Source organism: Tympanuchus pallidicinctus, unplaced genomic scaffold (genome assembly GCF_026119805.1).
Source record: "Tympanuchus pallidicinctus isolate F22 unplaced genomic scaffold, pur_lepc_1.0 scaffold1, whole genome shotgun sequence".
Lineage (NCBI taxonomy): Eukaryota > Metazoa > Chordata > Aves > Galliformes > Phasianidae > Tympanuchus > Tympanuchus pallidicinctus.
The window spans coordinates 85,180,897-85,199,182 of record NW_026294618.1 but is presented as its reverse complement, the minus strand read 5'-3'; the positions used below and the strand labels follow the sequence as shown (position 1 = coordinate 85,199,182).

At 42.1% G+C, this 18,286-nt stretch overlaps 1 long non-coding RNA gene across 1 annotated transcript in view; it reads left to right on the top strand.

Annotated features, from left to right (window-relative positions):
- The window catches only part of LOC128089320 (uncharacterized), a 399,980-nt gene extending 396,114 nt beyond the window's left edge, over positions 1-3,866 (top strand). The window contains exons 11-13 of the long non-coding RNA XR_008210481.1: positions 2,029-2,080; positions 3,316-3,361; positions 3,715-3,866. This is a non-coding gene — a long non-coding RNA (uncharacterized LOC128089320). The remainder of the gene's footprint in view (positions 1-2,028; positions 2,081-3,315; positions 3,362-3,714) is intronic.
- The last annotated feature ends 14,420 nt before the right edge of the window (positions 3,867-18,286 follow it).

Below are 18,286 nucleotides of genomic sequence, written 5' to 3'. Positions count from 1 at the left end.
TCAAGATCCCCTCTAGTCACAGGTCTGTAATTAAAACTAGAATTACTTCTTAGGTCTATTTCCAAGTGCTGAATTCTCAAAAGCTGGTCACACGTTAGATGCTATTGATTACAAAACTCCTTCAAAATTCTGAATAGCTAGCTCTGCTCTGGAAGAAACAACTCTTGCCAACTTTTCTACACCATGTGAATAACAACATTAGTTTCTGTATTTTTGAAGTTCTGAAATACTGGTGTGAAAATTGAGTTTTAGGATACTTCAACAAGCAGTAATTGGGCTATAATTTCTACTGCAGCTAATACAGGGCCAAATTTAACACTGAAAAATCTTTGGTTTATTTTAAGGAGTTATTATGTCATAGCAGTGACAAATTTTCACCTGCTCTGGTTCCATTCTTCTGCGTGAATTAATGCTTGTTGGTCTTTGGCAGTATCTATACAGTCACCAAAGCTTTCTGATGCTGGCACATCTCGAGACTGAAGCAGTTTCACTTAACTGACAGATAACGAACTCTTTAATATTATGAAATGGGATTTATTCAAGGAGAGCCACCTTTTGCTAGTGCTCATGTGTTTTAATGAAAGAAAAGGTTTTTTTTTAATCCACAGCTAGTTAGATAAACCCAACAAAAGATAAACTGCATAATTTCATAACATCCAGATTGTGTGGAGTGTGTTCTCTAAACAGATCTATTTTAAAAAATAGAAGTGAAAAAAGCACTTGATCTGGAATAACTGATATCACTGATTCCTCTTTAACAGCAGTGATTGTTTCCAGGAAAGTTTTGAAGTATTTTGTTTGCTGAAATAGAAAGTTCACAAAGGAAAAAAAAAAAAAAAAAAAAAAAAAAAAAAAAAAAAAAAAAAAAATCTTACCGAACAGCCTATCCCAGGGATGAAAAAACCTGATAGAACACAAAATTAATTAAACTGTCATACTGCCACTTAATAAGGCCTCATACAAGCTAATATAGAACATTTGGTGACTGGAAATACCTTATATGTTTTGCATAGTTGTTTTTTTTCAAGCTCCTGCATCTTATGCAGCAGCTGAGCTATCTATTAAATTCTGTGGGATGGTTTAAAAACCCCAGAAAGAGTATTTTCTTAGAGATTGTTTTATCTATCACATAAAGTGTTATTGATTTATGCAGTGAATGTCTGATTCTATATATTATTTCCTTCTTCCAAAGAATTTTTTTTTGTTTTGAAAAGCTATGTGCTTAGGCCTGTTTTGGATGGCTCTTTAGTATTCAGTACTTTCAACTCCATCTGAATTAAAGGAGAACTAGGTCAAATTTGCTCTAACAACAGCTCCACGTGCCATGTGAGGCACAGAAGTAAAATCCAAAATTTAAATACATTTGATATGATAAAGTTCATGGTTTTGTATGGAATAGCTGCTTTTTTTTTTTTTTTTTTTTGGTCTTTATTTCTGGTGCTACATGTAAAGGCTGCTGGTGTTCATTGGCATTAATCACATTGCTTGTGTCTTGAAGACCCAGGTAACAGAAAAATCAATACAAATAAAACCATACTTCCAACCACACTTAGCTGCTATTGCAGTGTTTCTGAGGAGTACGGGGAAATGACTTAATGTGTTGTTAGCATACTTTAAACAGTTTTATTGGTATTACTGTTTTGCTTTTCTGCAACTGCAAAATCAGTTTACCTCAAGTTGAAAATGTCAGCCAACTGGAAGAAAATAGATCTGTACCTAATGAAAAACCTTAAAATTTTGCTGTTGAGCCCCTGCACAAGTTTAACCTCTTCTACTAAATGTAATACATCTATCCTCTGTACCAGAGTACTATGGGCAGATTTAAAAGCACAAGGCAGACACTGTTCTGGCCACTGTGTTAACAGGGCATCTCCATGTTGTGCCATAGTTGTATTGTTTCAGGAATACTTGAAATTGCTAGTTCTACACCTAGAAATGGTTTGAAAGCATCAGAAGGGAGCTGTAATGTAGCCATAGTCCTTCAGGACTTTGAGCTTCATGAAGAGAAAATTCTTTTGTGTTCTGTAGGAGGTGCATGTTTGCTCAACAGTCCATACTTGTGGATGCTCTTCTAACCCAGGTATATAATTCTGGTTCTGGTAAAAATGAAAATTTTCTGAATGGAAACTTGAAGTAGATGGGGACCAGTGGAGTTTCCTGTCCTTTTTCTCACTCAAACAGATTCCTGTCATCACTTCTTCTCACATATAAATATTAATTCCAGTGACTGTAGTATTACAATGAAAATGGAATTTGGGTTTTTTTTTCATAAGCATGTAAGCAAAAATTTCTTAAAATCTTTGAAAAATAAAAGTAGGATTTAGGTACCCTTTTTGCAGTTTTGAGTATAATCATGTTTCACTGCTTATTTTGGGCTGAAGTTATTCCCATATTTCTTCAGAATTGGGAGTCCCAGATCATGAGTGTGACTAATCTTTTATCTCCATTTAAAATGGTTTATCAGCTACTGGATCTGCCACTTCTTCAGTCACCTTGTCAAGGACCAGTTACTGATCCCGCATCACAACAGTGGAATTTATGAGAGGAGCAAAGAAAATAACAATTCCACATCTTGAGGGAAAGACATTTGTCTGAAAGTCTGGCTTCATTTTTGAGATGGCAGCTGCTTGGAACTGTTGACAGATTGAGAGTGTTGGAAATTGTCTTGGGCCAGATGTATTAGTGATCTAAGTTCAGGTGAAGTGGTTAAAGGTGCTTTATAAATGCCATTTCCAACATAGCTATCATCACTATGTTGTGGTATAGGTAACATAGTTATTTTAAAACATAAAACTGAGTTACTGTAGATAAGTCTCACCTAGTTCTATTCTCTTTCTCCCTGTCTGCTGAAACAATTGCAGTTATCTGAAATGTTCCAACTACCTCTCCTAATTGAATTAGGATGGGCTGAAAGCAAGATATCTGGGCAAGGATAGGAATGACCTTTTAGTCATGCAGTCACTTTCAGTCTTTTTCTCTGTTATTTCCTGTTATTCAAATATGTTGATCAGACTCACACCCATGTTATGAGGATTATTCCAAGGAATAAAAATGAATAGAAAGGGGAGAAATTGAAGAGTTCCATGAAAATTAGATGGATTCCTTTTCTCTCATTGTTACATTTAATTACTGTGCATGCCTTCACAGAGTAAGTTGTTATTTAATATTAAATGGAAATAATGGAAAATGGAAAAATATTTCTCCATAATATTAGTTAATTGGATATAACGTATAAAAATTTACACATACTTTTCTCAGTATAAGACCTTACTACTATCTTGTGTGATTACTGCAAAGGCCTGTTCTTTCTTGCAGTTGCCCACTGTTCCCTGATGGTCTGAGGAACGTCTCAGAAGTACAGGTTAGAGATCCATCTCTCTCCATTGCTTCTGTTTGTGCCCAAATCCCTAAAAATGCCTGGCAGAGACCTCTGTCAAGCACTGCTTTACCCAACACAGGTCATAGAGCTTCTATCATGAATAATTACATATGTACAAGTATAAAACACAGAGCAAATTAGTAGGCTATTATGCACTTTATTTTCTTTAGGCCACTCCAGAGTAAAGTAACAATGCTCGGGGAAGAGATCATACATGAACTGAGCAGAACTCTATTTTAACACAGTTGAAATGAGCAAATTCTTATAAAAATCAATTATACAACTTAAATGCCTTTGGTTCTTTCTTTTTGTGTTCTTATTTTTGTTTTCCTCAGCTTGGTTTGAAAATAGTCCAGAAGATCTGTCTGCTGTTCTTGAACTCAACATCAAACCCTGGCTCAGCAGGAAGGCTGTAGTTCTCAAGGTTTCTTAAGGATGTTTTCCCCTGCTTTTACTGCACAGGTAAAAAAAAAAAAAATACCTAAAACATCAGCCATCGTTGTTTTGAACTGTTATGGTGTAATATGCTATATTAAACATGTTGTGATGTAACAATTGCTATAGCAACCATTCATTTTTTTGTTCAAAAATTGAAATAAATAGTTGACATCATATTTCACAAATGAGATTGGGTGTAATACAGTAAAAGTAATATATTTTGTGGAAACTGAGTAAGACATATAGACTATCTTGGGCAAAGTATCACTTTGAGACCAAGACATGTGAAGTATATTAGCCTCTGTTAAATTGTTATTAAATGCAATATATAATTAAGCTGAAGTAATCTAATTAGGCATCCAACTGACAAGGGTTTCCAGTTGACTGAGGTTTTGCAGTGCCCATTTTGTTCATGCCAGTAAATGTTAACCATCTTTGTGAGCAGCTGACCCTTGACAAGATGCCCCACTAAGAGATCATATCATATACAGTATGGTCTAAAAATAATCCTGACCGCAGAAAGGTCAAGATTTTCCACTGTCTTTCATGTAATACCTTAGGGAGATTTTATTTTTCTGTTTCTCAAGCAAAATTCTATTTGTTGAGCTTCCTCTTCTTTGTTTCTGTTTTCTGAATCTCAAATTACTAATTGCATATGCAGCAAAGCTGAAGGAGATTCAATAGGATGTTTTGTACTTCAGACAGGATTAAACTTCTTCGCTATAGACCAATATTCCCAGAGTCTAATTCTTCACTATTAAGTGGGAACGTTGGTTGGTTATGAATAGAAGAATTTCCTATGAAAATTTAAAATGTACATTTAAAAACTGTTTGGATATGGTGCTTAGGGGTACGAGGTAGCACAGGGCTGTTAGAGTAGTATGATTATGTTGCAGTTGGACTTGATTTTTAAGGTCTTTTCCCAACCTGAGCAATTCTATGGTTGTATGTATATGTACATAAACATTTAAATGCAGACTGTGTAAATGTCCATTCTTGTACATCAAATAAGGCTTTTGCTTCTCTGTGGAAGGCAAGTGAATGAGGCCTGCAGCACTGTAAAGCGGTGTTCTTAAGGCACGATGTTAATAACTGCCTAATTGAATGAAAGGGAAACCTTTATATAAACAGTGATTTTATGGAATTTAAGTATTATGTATAGTTCCCAGATAGGGAACTATATGTAGCATATCAGGTACTAAGTGGGGTGCTGTATTTCCTTAATAAATAGCCTAAGTAAACTGTCTTCCAAATGTGCAATAACTAGAAGGTGATGATTTGATTGGCGACCAAGCACTTGGTAACAGGAACCACTTGGTAACTAAAAGAAAACAGAAAAAACAAATGCTACAACGTTACCTATAGACATGAGAAATAACATCAGGTTTATTGAAACTGTATTTCACAGAGCTATTACAAGCACAAAACTACAGTACATATTAGCTATCTTCTCAGCTGAGTTGCTAATAATGGACTTCATGGCCCTTATCCTGCTCTCAGGACTGTTCTAACAGTTATATAGTGTGCACACGTATGAGGGAAGCTCATCGAAAGCTGGCATCGCTGGCTTTTTTTCTTCCTTTTCTAATGAAATGCCTGAACCTTAAGTTAGACTCAGGTTTCTTCTTGGCTGTACTCCTTCTGGCCCACGATGCAGCATTTCTGGCTGTACTTCAAGAGAAAGGGTGGAGAACAAGTTAACCAAAATACCTCATGGCCTAAGCACTTCCATAACATATGAGAGATATAGGTTCAAGCATTCTCAGCTTGAAGAAAGCACAGAACTCATAATTCCTTGATGAATTACTGGAATATTGTACAAAATAGTGATTACTGGAGCATCCAAGTGCTTGTATGTTATCACATTTAGCTTCAGAGCGTATTAAAGTGGAATTTATATGGCTCTCTGCCTGAGACTGAACTACAGCAGAATGCTATGAAGGGTATAATATACAGAGTTTGCCACTCCAGTACAGCCTCTTTCAATCATACAAGTTGCTTCTGGGCTAAGTGCAGGGATTATATCTATATATGTTAATTTTGTCCCTGTGTGTAGAAACCAATTGATCACAGAAAGTGTGAAAACAACAATTGACTATTGTGACTTCAGGTGTTACCTGGGGAATTTTGCTGTTATTGTTTTGACATTTTCCAAGTAATACAGTAAGAAAGGCTTGAGATTTGGAAAAGTTACATGTGGAAAGGATGACTTTCTCATAATTGATTGTCCTTATGGCCCACATTCTTTCAGGCATATTTTACCCCGTAAAATCTACTGTGTATCATGAGGAAAATAGTTTTGCTCCTACAGCTTAAAAAAATCCCACTGTATTTGTATAAATGCATTCAGTAGAATTTTCAAACTAGTTTTGATCAATACAGGGTTACCCTTGTTTAAACATCAGATCAATTAAAACTAAGGACCTGGTTCTGCCACCTCTACTTAGGAAAACAGTATAGTCTGAGGGCAGCATGCCAGACTGCTGCTATCCCTACCTTTAAATAAAGCACACGTTCAATTGAATCGAGGCCCTCAGAAAGCAAAGAGTGCCGCAAATACTTCTGCATTTGCAACATTTAATTTAGCTGTGTTTCCGTGGTCTTAATGTCCTGAAGCCATAACAGAAATAAAAGACTGCTGGCAGACTCCATTTGAAATATTAGAAGAGTGTCCAAATGCTTACTGTTTATTTACACCAATAAACATAAATAAACCTCTCATGCACCACTTTTACCCAGAGGCTAGAGCACATAGTTTTACAGTAAGGTCATACTTACCCTCATGTTTTGGAAGTATAGTCTCTCTTTTAAGGTTCACAATTTTGTTCCAGCTCTGGATTTATAAATCCATCTACTTTCAAAGAATTCAAAAGCTTCATAAAAATGAAGATTGCTTTAATTCAGATGCAGCATTAAGCCTGATCTAGGGGAAAAAAAAAAAAAAATAAGCCACTTAAGCCACATGTACACACATGCATTTCTTAAGAACATGTCATAGAATCACAGAATTGAGTTGGAAGAGACCCTTAAATGTCATGTCCAACTACAGTGAACAGGGACATGTGGAGCTCAGTCAGATCGCTTAGAATACCATGCAGCTTGAGCAGCTTGTATATGCTGATAGTCTCACTCTACTTGTGGAAATAACCCCCCCCAGGTTTCAGTGACAGCATCTATGTCATAATTTTCTAGTAGCAGAAAGTGTAATTTGAGAGGGCATTACTTGTTATTACAGAGGCTAAAGTAATAGAAGAACTGGCAGACAAATATATCTTATTCTGAACACAGATGAGATATGTAATACCCTTGCACACACTGCTGAGAAGATTAATACTTAAACTGAAAATCAGTATTGACCTCATTCGTATTCAAAAATAATTAGAATATCTATTCAATTCAATTTGAATTTCTTCCTTCTTCATATCTGTCTTCCAGTCCAACACCAGCTTGCAGGAAGAATCATAAGCTTGCTTAAATTATTTCTAGAGCCAGGAATCTGCAGTACTGCAGACAAGGTTTGGCTAAATATCCAAACTTCAGGACATGGAATATATGCAAGAGTCAGATGCTAGCCTACAATATATACCTCCTGCCTTTCTTCAGGCTGCAAGACATATAAAGCCAATTTAAAGAGTAAGTAAGGTAAGTAAGTATAGTAAGGTTAGCTCAGTGCTGTGCCCTTCCATAACAGTGGTGTTCAGATTCAGACAAGTGAATGTTGTTGGAGCGTCACCTCCTCTATTAATTTCTGGCCAAACTAAAAATCTGCGTAGAACATAACAACTGAGATATCTGACCAATTTAATTCTACTGACCTGTCACTCAGCACTAAGAAACCCCTGCTTAATTTGAAGACCTATTCCCACAAAAACACCATATTTGCTAAGCAGAATTCAGTCTGAAAGGGAACCAGTCACTCAAGGAGAAAAAAAAAAATTGACTCAGCAAAATAATCCTCCCATTCCTCAAGTTATTTTAGTAAATAGTTTGTTACAATCTAGAATGTTCTGATCTAAAGCTAACCATTTATAGATCCCATATGAGCCTGACATTCGGGGAGTGTAACCTAATGTTTTGCTTTCTGTTGGTTCATCACCCAACTACTGAACTGAACTTTTCCAAATCTTTCCTATATGATGGCAGAACTGAGCCCAGAGATTATTTGTGCTTTATTTTTCCATAGGCTTCATGGTACATTTGTTAAGTTGTGTCAATTCTATTCCTGTATTTGTGAACTTCACTGGATCTAATGACTAACTAAGCTTTCCATTGCCATCTCTGACCTAGACTGTAGATTGGCAGGACTATGGACTGACTTCTCTGACAAAATCTCTTCACAAAATCTAGCACCATGGAGATCTTAATATATAAGGTTCTAACACAATACAAACATTAGGAGACAATAATATATCACTGGAACTAAATTCAGTCACCCTATAGCACTGTTTGCAGACCCTGCAGAGACCTTGCAATAAGGAGGAATACAGAAGTGCAGAGCGATCTTCGGTTTTCCAGAGATACAGGTTTATCCCTTTCTATTAAATAACCAATAAGGATGAATAAGATGAAAGCCATAAAACATGAATACCTTTTTTTTTTTTAAAAAAAAAAAAAAAAAAAAAACCAGAACAATTGGGAGACATATAGGAAACTGGCTGTTCCTTCATCACCTTATGGCCTTTCCAGTGCCTGACCACTCTCTGAGAGAAATAGTTCTTTCTTATGTCCAACCTAAACCTCCTCTGATATAACTTGCGGCCATTACCCCTTGTCTTGCTCATTGCCTGGGAGAAGAGGCCAAACCCCTCTTCACCACAACCTCCCTTCAGAAGGTTGTAGAGTGCAATGAGGTCTCCCCTGAGCTTCCTCTTCTGCAGACTGAACAATCCCAGTTCCCTCAGCTGCTCCTCATAAGACTTGTGCTCCAGACCCCTCACCAGTTTTGTTACCCTTCTCTGGACACGCTCCAGGACCTCACCATCTTTCCTGTAGTGAGGGGCCCAAAACTGAACACAGTACTCGAGGTGTGGCCTCACCAGTGCTGAGGAGAGGGGGATGATCACCTCCCTGCTCCTGCTGGCCACACTATTTCTAATGCAGGCCAGGATGCCGTTGGCCCTCTTGGCCACCTGGGCACACTGTCAGCTCATGTTCAGCCGAGCATCAACCAACACCCCCAGGTCCTTCTCTTCTTCACACTCATCCAGCCACTCATCCTCAAGCCTATAACACTGCACGGGGTTGTTGTGCCCAAAGTGCAGGACCTGACACTTGGCCTTGTTGAACCTCATCCCATTCACTTCAGCCCAGTGATCCAGTCTATTCAAATCCCTATGAAGGGCCGCCTTACCCTCAGGCAGATCAACACCACCTCCCAGCTTGGTCATCTGCAAACTTACTGAGGGTGCACTCAATCCCCTCATCTAGGTCATCAATAACAATATTAAACAAGATAGGCCCCAGTATTGACCCGTATTGAGCCCTGGGGGACACCACTTGAAATGGGTCACCAGCTGGACTTAACTCCATTCACTACTACCCACTGGGCACAGCCCTGTAGCCAGTTCCTTACCCAAAGAAGGGTATACCTGTCCAGGCCACAGGCAGCCAGTTTCCCCAGAAGAAGCCTGTGAGGGACCATGTCAAAGGCTTTGCTGAAGTCTAGGAAGACTACATCAACAGCCCTTCTCATCTACCAGACTGGTCACCCAGTCACAGAAGGAGATCAGGTTGGTCAAGCACAACCTGCCTTTCATGAACCCATGCTGGCTGGGCCTGATCCCCTGGACACTTTGCACATGCCGTGCAATCATCTCATTCAAGATTATTTGCTCCATGACTTTCCCTGGTACTGAGGTCAGGCTAACAGGCCTATTGTTCCCCTGATCCTCCTTATGGCCCTTCTTGAAGATGGAAGTCACATCAGCAAGCCTCCAATCCTCTGGGACCTCACCAGTTAACCAGGAGCGCTGATAGAAGCTCCCTCAGCACCTGAGGGTGCAGCCCATCCGGTCTCATGGACGTGCGACAGTCCAGACGGAGGAGAAGCTCTGTCTCCACCGGAATCACTGGGGGCATATTCTGAGCAGCATCCCGGACTTCCAGATCAGGGCATAAAAAACCCAGAGGATAGCTGGCCTGGCTATTAAAGGCAGATGTAAAGAAGGCATTGAGGACCTCAGCGACCACATTCCCTGCTGCATAAAGTATAGGATGAGAATTATCTTTGGTTCTTCTTTTGCTGTTGATATATTTATACAAGGATGTTTTATTGTCTTTTACTACAGAGGCCAACATGAGTTCAAGTTGAGCTTTCGCCCTCCTAACTTCCTCCCTGCATACCTTAACTACTTCTTTGTAATCTCCCCAAGTAGCCTGTCCCTTCTTCCAGAGGACATAAACTCTCTTTTTCTCCGTGAGTCTCAACAGTAATTCCTGGCTCATCCACACCAGTTGGATAAGTCCCTACATCTTGCCTTACAGCACTCAAGGACAGCCTGTTCTTGTGCCTTTAAGATTTCCTTCTTGAGGACCATCCAGGCTTCCTGGGCCCCTTTACCCTTGAGAAGTGACTCCCAAGGGACCCGCGCTACAAGCACCCTGAACAGATCAAAGTCCACCCTGTGGAAGTTCAAGAAGGTAGTTCTGCTGGCCACTCTTTTGACATTTCCAAGAATGGAGAATTATACAATTCTGTGATCACTCTGCCCAAGATGGTCCCCAACCTTCACTTCTCCCACCAGTCCTTCTCTGTTAGCAAAGACCAGGTCCAGCAGGGCACCGCTCCTGGTATGCTCTCCTAGCAGTTGCGTAAGGAAGCAATCTTCCACACAGACTAGAAACCTCCTGTACTGCTTCCTCTGCGCTATATTTCCAACATATATCAGGGAAGTTGAAGTCTCCCATCAGAACAAGTGCTGGTGATCACGTGACTTCCATGAGCTGCTCATAGAATACCTCATCCAACTCTTCGTCCTGATTAGGCGGTCTATAACAGACCCCTACCAAGGTGCCACCCTTACAGGCCTTCCCCCGATCCTTACCCATAGACACTCCACTCTATCATTCCCAAGGATGCAGCATGTCTTCTGTTAGATCACTGAGGTGACAGCAGAGCTGCTAATAATAGGGAACGTTTACCTCTGAGATTCTTATTCATCCCTCCACTCATTTAATTTAAATGGATAAATTAACAGGAAACTATGTATCCAGAAAGTCTGATACAGTAATACTCTACATCTATTCCTCCCAGGCACATTGATACACTATTTGGTGGAATTGCATCTCCTCATTCATGATAGGCTTCCTACAAATCTGAGAGAAGAATTAAGGGAAAACTAGAACAGTTTAGTTCCCGGAAGATCCTAAGATCAATATAAGGTAGTACTTTATAAATAAATTACATTTTGAAACTTCACTTTTTTTTTCAACATCTTCAAAGTGCTAATGCATAAATGTGTGATGAAGAAATATTTTCTTAATGATTGTTTGCACCTTTCAGGAGTGCAAAGCCACAGCTGGATTTTACCTCTAACCATTTCCTCTTTGCTAGTGTGGGGATTATTGCTGGATTTCCCTGTGCTTCAGGGACTTCCTCAGTACTGAAGTGTTTGGGGTTGTTGTTATTTTGCAAGGAGATTGCCCTGTATGCTTACCTACCTCTTCTGCACTTTTTCCTCTTAGAGTTTAGAGATAATGCAGCACCATGAAATGAGGACACTCTTTTTCTGGGTCTAAATGGATCTTATCCTTTCTCTTTCCATGCCTTGGCTTTCTGTTCGTCCCGATCATAGGACTAGAGGATAATTCATGTTGGGAGATATCTCAGGAGGTTCTAGTCCAATCTTCTGTTCAGTTCTGAAGTCTGACCAAATTTTTGTCTGCCTAGTGTATGTCACCCTGATTTGAGCAAACTCATTAGTGAAAATGAAGTAAGGTGGCTAAAGGAAAGTTAAGACGGATAAATGATATAGATACATAGAGATATAGGTATGGATAGATATGGTACAGACAGACTTAAGATAGTTAAATGCATAATGCAAATGAACACCTGAAGGCCAATTCGTCTGTACATCAAAGGCTAACTCACTTGGGCCCCCTCTGAATGAGCAGGTACTGTGAAACACATTTAGAACAGAAAAGGAAAAGCTGCACAGTAAAACATGAAGTGAGACTCAGACTAGAAACCTACCAGTGTTGCCCACTAAACCATGTCCCTTAGTACCACATCTAGAATCATAGAATCACAAGGTTGGAAAGGATTGTCTAGCCTAACTGTCCTCCCATCACCCTTACTACCCACTAAGCTACTAAACCATATCTCATCACTTCTCAGCACTTCATCCAGACACCTCTTGAACACCACCAGGGGAAGTAACTCCACACTTCTCTAGTCAGGCCATTCCAGTCCCTGACCACTCTCTGAGAGAATAAGTTATTCTTAATATCTAATGTAAATCTTCCCTGGCACAACTTGTGGCCATTTCCTCAGATCCTATTTGCTGCATGGGGGAAGAGGCCAAAGACCCCTCCTCATTACAACCTCCCTTCAGGTAGCTGTAGAGTGCAATATCTCCCCTGAGCCTCCTCTTCTCCAGACTAAACAATCTCATCTCTCACAGCTGTTCCTCATAAGACTTGTGCTCTAGACCCCTCACCAGTTTCATTGCCTTTCTCTGGGCACGTTCCATGGTCTCAATGTCTTTCTGGTAGTGAGAGGCCCAAAAACTGAACACAGTATTCAAGATGCATGCTCACCAGAGCTGAGTACAGGGGGATGATTACCCCCCTGCTCCTGCTGGTCACACTATTTCTAATACAGGCCAGGATTGCATCAGCCCTCTTGACTACTTGAGCACAATGTCAGCACATGCTCAGCTAAGCAGCAGTCAACACCCCCAGGTCCCTTTCCTCTTCACAGTCATCTAGCCAGTCCGTCCCCTCCCCCCACCCCAAGCTTGTAGTATTGCATGGGGTTGTTGTGGCCAAAGTGCAGGATCTGGCACTTGGCCTTGTTGAACCTCATCCCATTCACCTCAGCCCAGTGATCCAGCCTATTCAAATCCTTCTGAAGGGTTTCCCTACCCTCAAGCAGTAGTAAAGACAATGAACAAGATGGGCCCCAGTACTGATCCCAGGGGGGACATTACTTGTAATGGGTCACCAGCTGGACATGACTTTCTAGCCAGTTCTTTACCCAGAATAGAGTATACTTGTCCAGGCCATGGATAAACAGTCTCCTCAAGAGAATACTGTGGGAGATTGTGACTTCAGCAAAGCCTTCTAGATAGATTACATCAAAAGTCTTTCCCTCACCTACCAGTCTGGTCACATGGACTTAGAAAGAGATGAGGTCAGTCAAGCACAACCTGCCATTCATGAACCCATGCTGGCTGGGCCTGATCCCCTGATTGCTATGCACTTGCAGCATGATCTCACCCAAGATGATTTGCCCTATAACTTTCCCTGGTACTGAGATCAGGCTCACAGGCCTGTAGCTCCCCAGACCCTCCTTATGGCCCTTCTTGTAGATGGGAGTTTCATCAGCAAGCCTTCAAGCCTCTGGGACCTCTCCAGATAACCAGGAACGCTGATAGATAGTGGAAAGTGGCTCAGCAGTCATCTCCACCAGCACCGTAGGGTGGAGCCCATCTGGTGCCATGGCCTTGTGACAGTCCAGCAGCTCTCTAACTGCCTCTTCCTGAATCATCAGGAGTGTATTCTGCATTCTATCCCAGACCTCCAAGTCATGGTGTAAAGTGCACCGAGGATAACTGATCCAACTATTAAAGGCAGGTGTCATTGAGAACCTCAGCCTTTTCCTTATCCACAGTGGTCAAGTTCCCTGCGGCATCAAATAAAGGATGAAAATTCTCCTTCTTACCATTAATATATCTGGTAAAAGGATTTCTTGTTCTCTTTCACTGCAGTCGCCACTTTGAATTCAAGCCAGACTTTTGCCTTTCTAACTTCCTCCCTTCATGTCTCACAACTTCTTTGTGAGTCTCCCCACGTAGCCTGTCCCTCCTTCCAATGTCTCAACAAAAGTTCCTGGTTCATCCATACCGGCCTTCTTCCTCTCCAGCTCACCTTACAGCACTCAGGAACAACCTGTTCTTGTGCGTTTAAGATTATCATCTTGTGGAGCATCCAGGCTTCCTGGACCCCTTTGATCTTCAGGAGCAACTCCCAAGGAAGCCTGTAACAAGTATCCTGAACAGGTCAATGTCTGCCCTCTGGAAGTTCAAGATAGTAGTTTTGCTAGTCACTCTCCTGACACCATCAAGAATAAAGAACTGCATGGGAAGTGTAAAGTCACAACCTGAATCACTGATTGAGCATCTGGGGAAAAGACCCAGTCAGCCCTGAGAGCACAGTTGAAGGCAATTCACCTGTGCAACCAGAAGGGGTAGAACCTGGCTCCAGCTCTCTTAGACCTCATTTAAGGACTGATTGCCACTGTAAAGAAGTTTCTCCTAATATCCAACCTTCCCTGGTGCTACTTAAGGCTATTTTCCCTCATCCTGTCACCAGTGTGATGAGACCAACCTCACTCTCACTGCTGTCACCTTTCAGGTATTCAAAGAGAGCGATAAGGTCTCCCCTCAGCCTCCTCCTCCCCAGACTAAACATCCCTAGTTCCTTCAGTCTCTCCTCATAGGACACATCCTCCAAGCCTTTCACAATCCTTGGTGCTCTTTTTTGGACGTGCTCCAGCACCTTGATGCCCTTTCCATACTGAGGTGCCCAAAACTGAACACAGTACTGGAGGTTGGGCCTCAGTAGCACTGAGCACAGAAGCAGGGTTACTTCCCTAGTCTTGTTCACCATACCATTCCTGGTACAAGTCAGGATGCCATTAGCCTTCTTCTTCACCACCTGGGTATACTGTGGGCATATCTTCAGTTGACTGTCCATCAGTACACCAAGGTCCCTTTCCATCAGGTAGCTTTCCAGCCACTCCTCCCTAAGCCTGTAGGGCTACCTGGTGTTGTTGTAACTGGTCCTTCCATCATCACACCTTTGTTGTAACACCTTTCCCATCATATTAATCTGTCCAATTGATACAAGAACTCTATAATTTCATAGACACTCTACACAAGACAGTCCTCACACATCCCCCACCAGTCCTTCTCTGTTAGTGAAGAGCAGATCTATCAGGGCACCACCCTTGTAGGCTCTCATGCCAGCTGTGTAAAGAAGCTGTCTTCCACACACTCTAGATGCCTCCTGGACTGCTCCCTCTGCACTCTATTATATTTCCAGCATATATCAGGGAAGTTGAAGTCACCCACAAGAATGAGCACAGGCAGTTGTGCAGCTACTACAAGCTACTTATAGAATGCCTTGTCTGTCTCCTTATCCTGCTTAGGTGGTCTATAACAGACCACCACCAAGATGTCGCCCTACAAGCCTTCTTCATTATCCTTATCCATAGACAATCAACTTTAATATAAAGAATGGTTTGATGTTGAAGAGCTTGGGGTTGGGAATGATAAAGAGCCACACCATCTTCCTTCTTTCCTTGTCTGTCCCTTCTGAAAAGCCTGTAGCCATCCATCTCAGCACTCCAGTCTTGGGGTAGTCCCACCATGTTTCAGTAACAGCAACTAGATCTTAGCCTGCCGCACAATCACTTCCAGCTCCTCCTCTTCATTGCCCATGCTGCATGCATTGGTGTAGGTGCACTGCATCTGAGACATCTGCCTCACCTCCAGCATTTTTCCCCAAAGCTTATCACTGGTGAGCCCTGTTTTGTCCCCTTTCCCCATAATAACTAAAGTTCTCTTGATAAGCCCTGCTAGCTCCTGCACTAGGATTCATTTCCCTCCTTTGAGACAGGTGAATTCCTTCCATGGACAACAGGCCAGGGGCCAAGTAAACTTCCCCATGGTCAAAAGCCCCAAAAATTCCCATCTTGACATCAGCCTCTGAGCCAATTATTCATTACCTGTCTCTTCCTAGCTCACTCCGCGTCCTTCACAGCCCCAGAAGGTGTAGAACAAAGCACCATTTGGATCCTGCTTCTTGAACTATTCACTCTAAATCCCTGAAGTCTCTTTTCAAAGGCTTCTCAGAGAGATTTAATCGCTGCCCACTGAACTAGGAGTAGTGGGAAGTAATCAGTGGAATGAACCAGTTTCAGGAGTTTTCTAGTTACATCTCTGACCTGAGCCCCCAGGAAGGCAGTACACTTCCCCGCAGCTTGGTTCTGGTCTGCAAATGGAACCCTCTGTTCATCTGAGAAAGGAGTCACCTATCACAACCACCCTTGTTTCTTTCCTGACAGAGGCAGTTTCAACACATGGAATAGACTGCCTCACTCTTGGTAACCTCCCAGGGGAGCCTTCCCATGCTTCCTCACTTACCTCCCTTTTTAACATCCAATGCTGCAAACCTATTGCTTAGGGGGACCCAACAACCCAAGGTAGGCTTGGGTCTTGCTTCAGTAAGGGGCTCAAAACTATAGAATCACCAAGGTTGGAAAAGACCTAAGAGATCATCCAGTCCAACCGTTCACCTATTACCAATAGCTCCCACTAAACCATATCCCTCAACACAACATCCAGTCTTTCCTTGAACACCCCCAGGGTCGGTGACTCCACCACCTCCCTGGGCAGTCCATTCCAGTGCCTGACCACTCTTTCTGAAAAATAATACTTCCTAATGTCCAGCTTGAATCTCCCCTCCCGTAGCTTGAAACCATTCCCCCTGGTCCTATCACTAATGGCATGAGGGAAGAGGCCGACCCCCAGCTCACTACAACCTCCCTTCAGGAAGTTACAGAGAGCAATGAGATCTCCCCCGAGCCTCCTCTTCTCCAGGCTCAACATTCCCAGCTCCTTCAGCCTCTCCTCATATGGCCTGTGTTCCAGACCCCTCACCAGCTTTGTTGCCCTCCTTTAAACACATTCCAGGGCCTCAATGTCTTTCTTGCAGTGAGGGGCCCAAAACTGGGCACAGTACTCAAGGTGCAGCCTCACCAGTGCTGAGTACAGGGGAACAATCACCTCTCTGCTCCTGCTTGCAACACCGTTTCTGATGCAAGCCAGGATGCCATTGGCCTTCTTGGCCACCTGGGCACACTGTCAGCTCATGTTCAGCCAAGCATCAACCAATACCCCCAGGTCCATCTCTTCTACGCAGTCCTCCAGCCACACCGCCCCAAGCCTGTAGCGTCACCTGGGGTTGTTGTAGCCAAAGTGCAGGACCCGGCATTTGGCCTTGTTGACCCTCATTCCATTGGCTTCAGCCCAGCAATCCAGCTTGTCCAGATCCCTCTGTATGGCCTCGCTACCCCCAGGCAGATCCACACTTCCAGCCAATTTGGTGTCATCCGCGAATTTACTGAAGGTGCACTTGATGCCCTCATCGAGGTCATCAATAAAGATATTGAAGAGGGCGGGCCCCAGCACCGACCCCTGGGGAACACCATTCACGACCGGTTGCTGGCTGGATTTAACTCCATTCCACCACCACTTCTGTGCCCAGCCCTCCAGCCAGCTCCTTACCCAGCCAAGCCAAGAGTGTACCCATCCAAGCCTCGGGCTGCCAGCTTCTGCAGGAGAATAGTGTGGGAGACAGTGTCAAAGGCTTTGCTGAAGCCTAGGTAGACCACATCAGCAGCCTTTCCCTTGTCTAGCAGACGGGTCACTAGATCATAGAAGGAGATCAGGTTGGTCAAGCAGGACCTGCCCTTGGTGAACCCATGCTGGCTAGGCCTGGTCCCCCAGTCATCCCACATGATCTCCCTCAAAACAATCTGCTTCATCACCTTCCCTGGCACCGAGGTCAGACTAACAGGCCTGTAGTTCCCTGGAACCAAACACAGTACTCAAGCTGCAGACTCATCAGAGCAAAGTAAAGGCTATCAGTTGCTGTCCTACTCCTGCTGACAACACTGTTTCTTATACAACCCATGTTCCTGAATGGTTCTTCAGTTAGCAGATGTCTTACGAATAACACTATGCTCCCTAAAAAACAAACAAACAAACAACACCAAAAAACACACCAAAACTGTCTGACAAGCAGAGTAATTTCTTTTAAATCATGAATCAAAAGCAGACTTATTTCGCTTTTCAACTGCAGATTTCTTTATATTACTTTCCTCTTTCCTATCATGCAAATTCCACACAAGCTACGGACTTTCTTTCCTAAATAAAAAGTTAAGGAATTCAATGCCAGTAGCTATGACAGTTTTCACCATGTTTTAAAACAGTGCTAATGATAGCATTGTCAAAAACGTATCATCATTGAACCATCATAAATATCACAGTTTTCTTAAAAAAAAAATAAAATAAAATAAAAATAAACTCAAAAATAAACATCTAAAATGTTACAGTGTGTGTAAATGTACCTCACTGACCAATATCCTCAGGTTCGTATTTAATAATGTATTTAATCTTTTTCCATTCATTTCTTACACAGGTTGCTGTAGCGAGTTTCGGGTAGATTTATGCACAGAGTCAT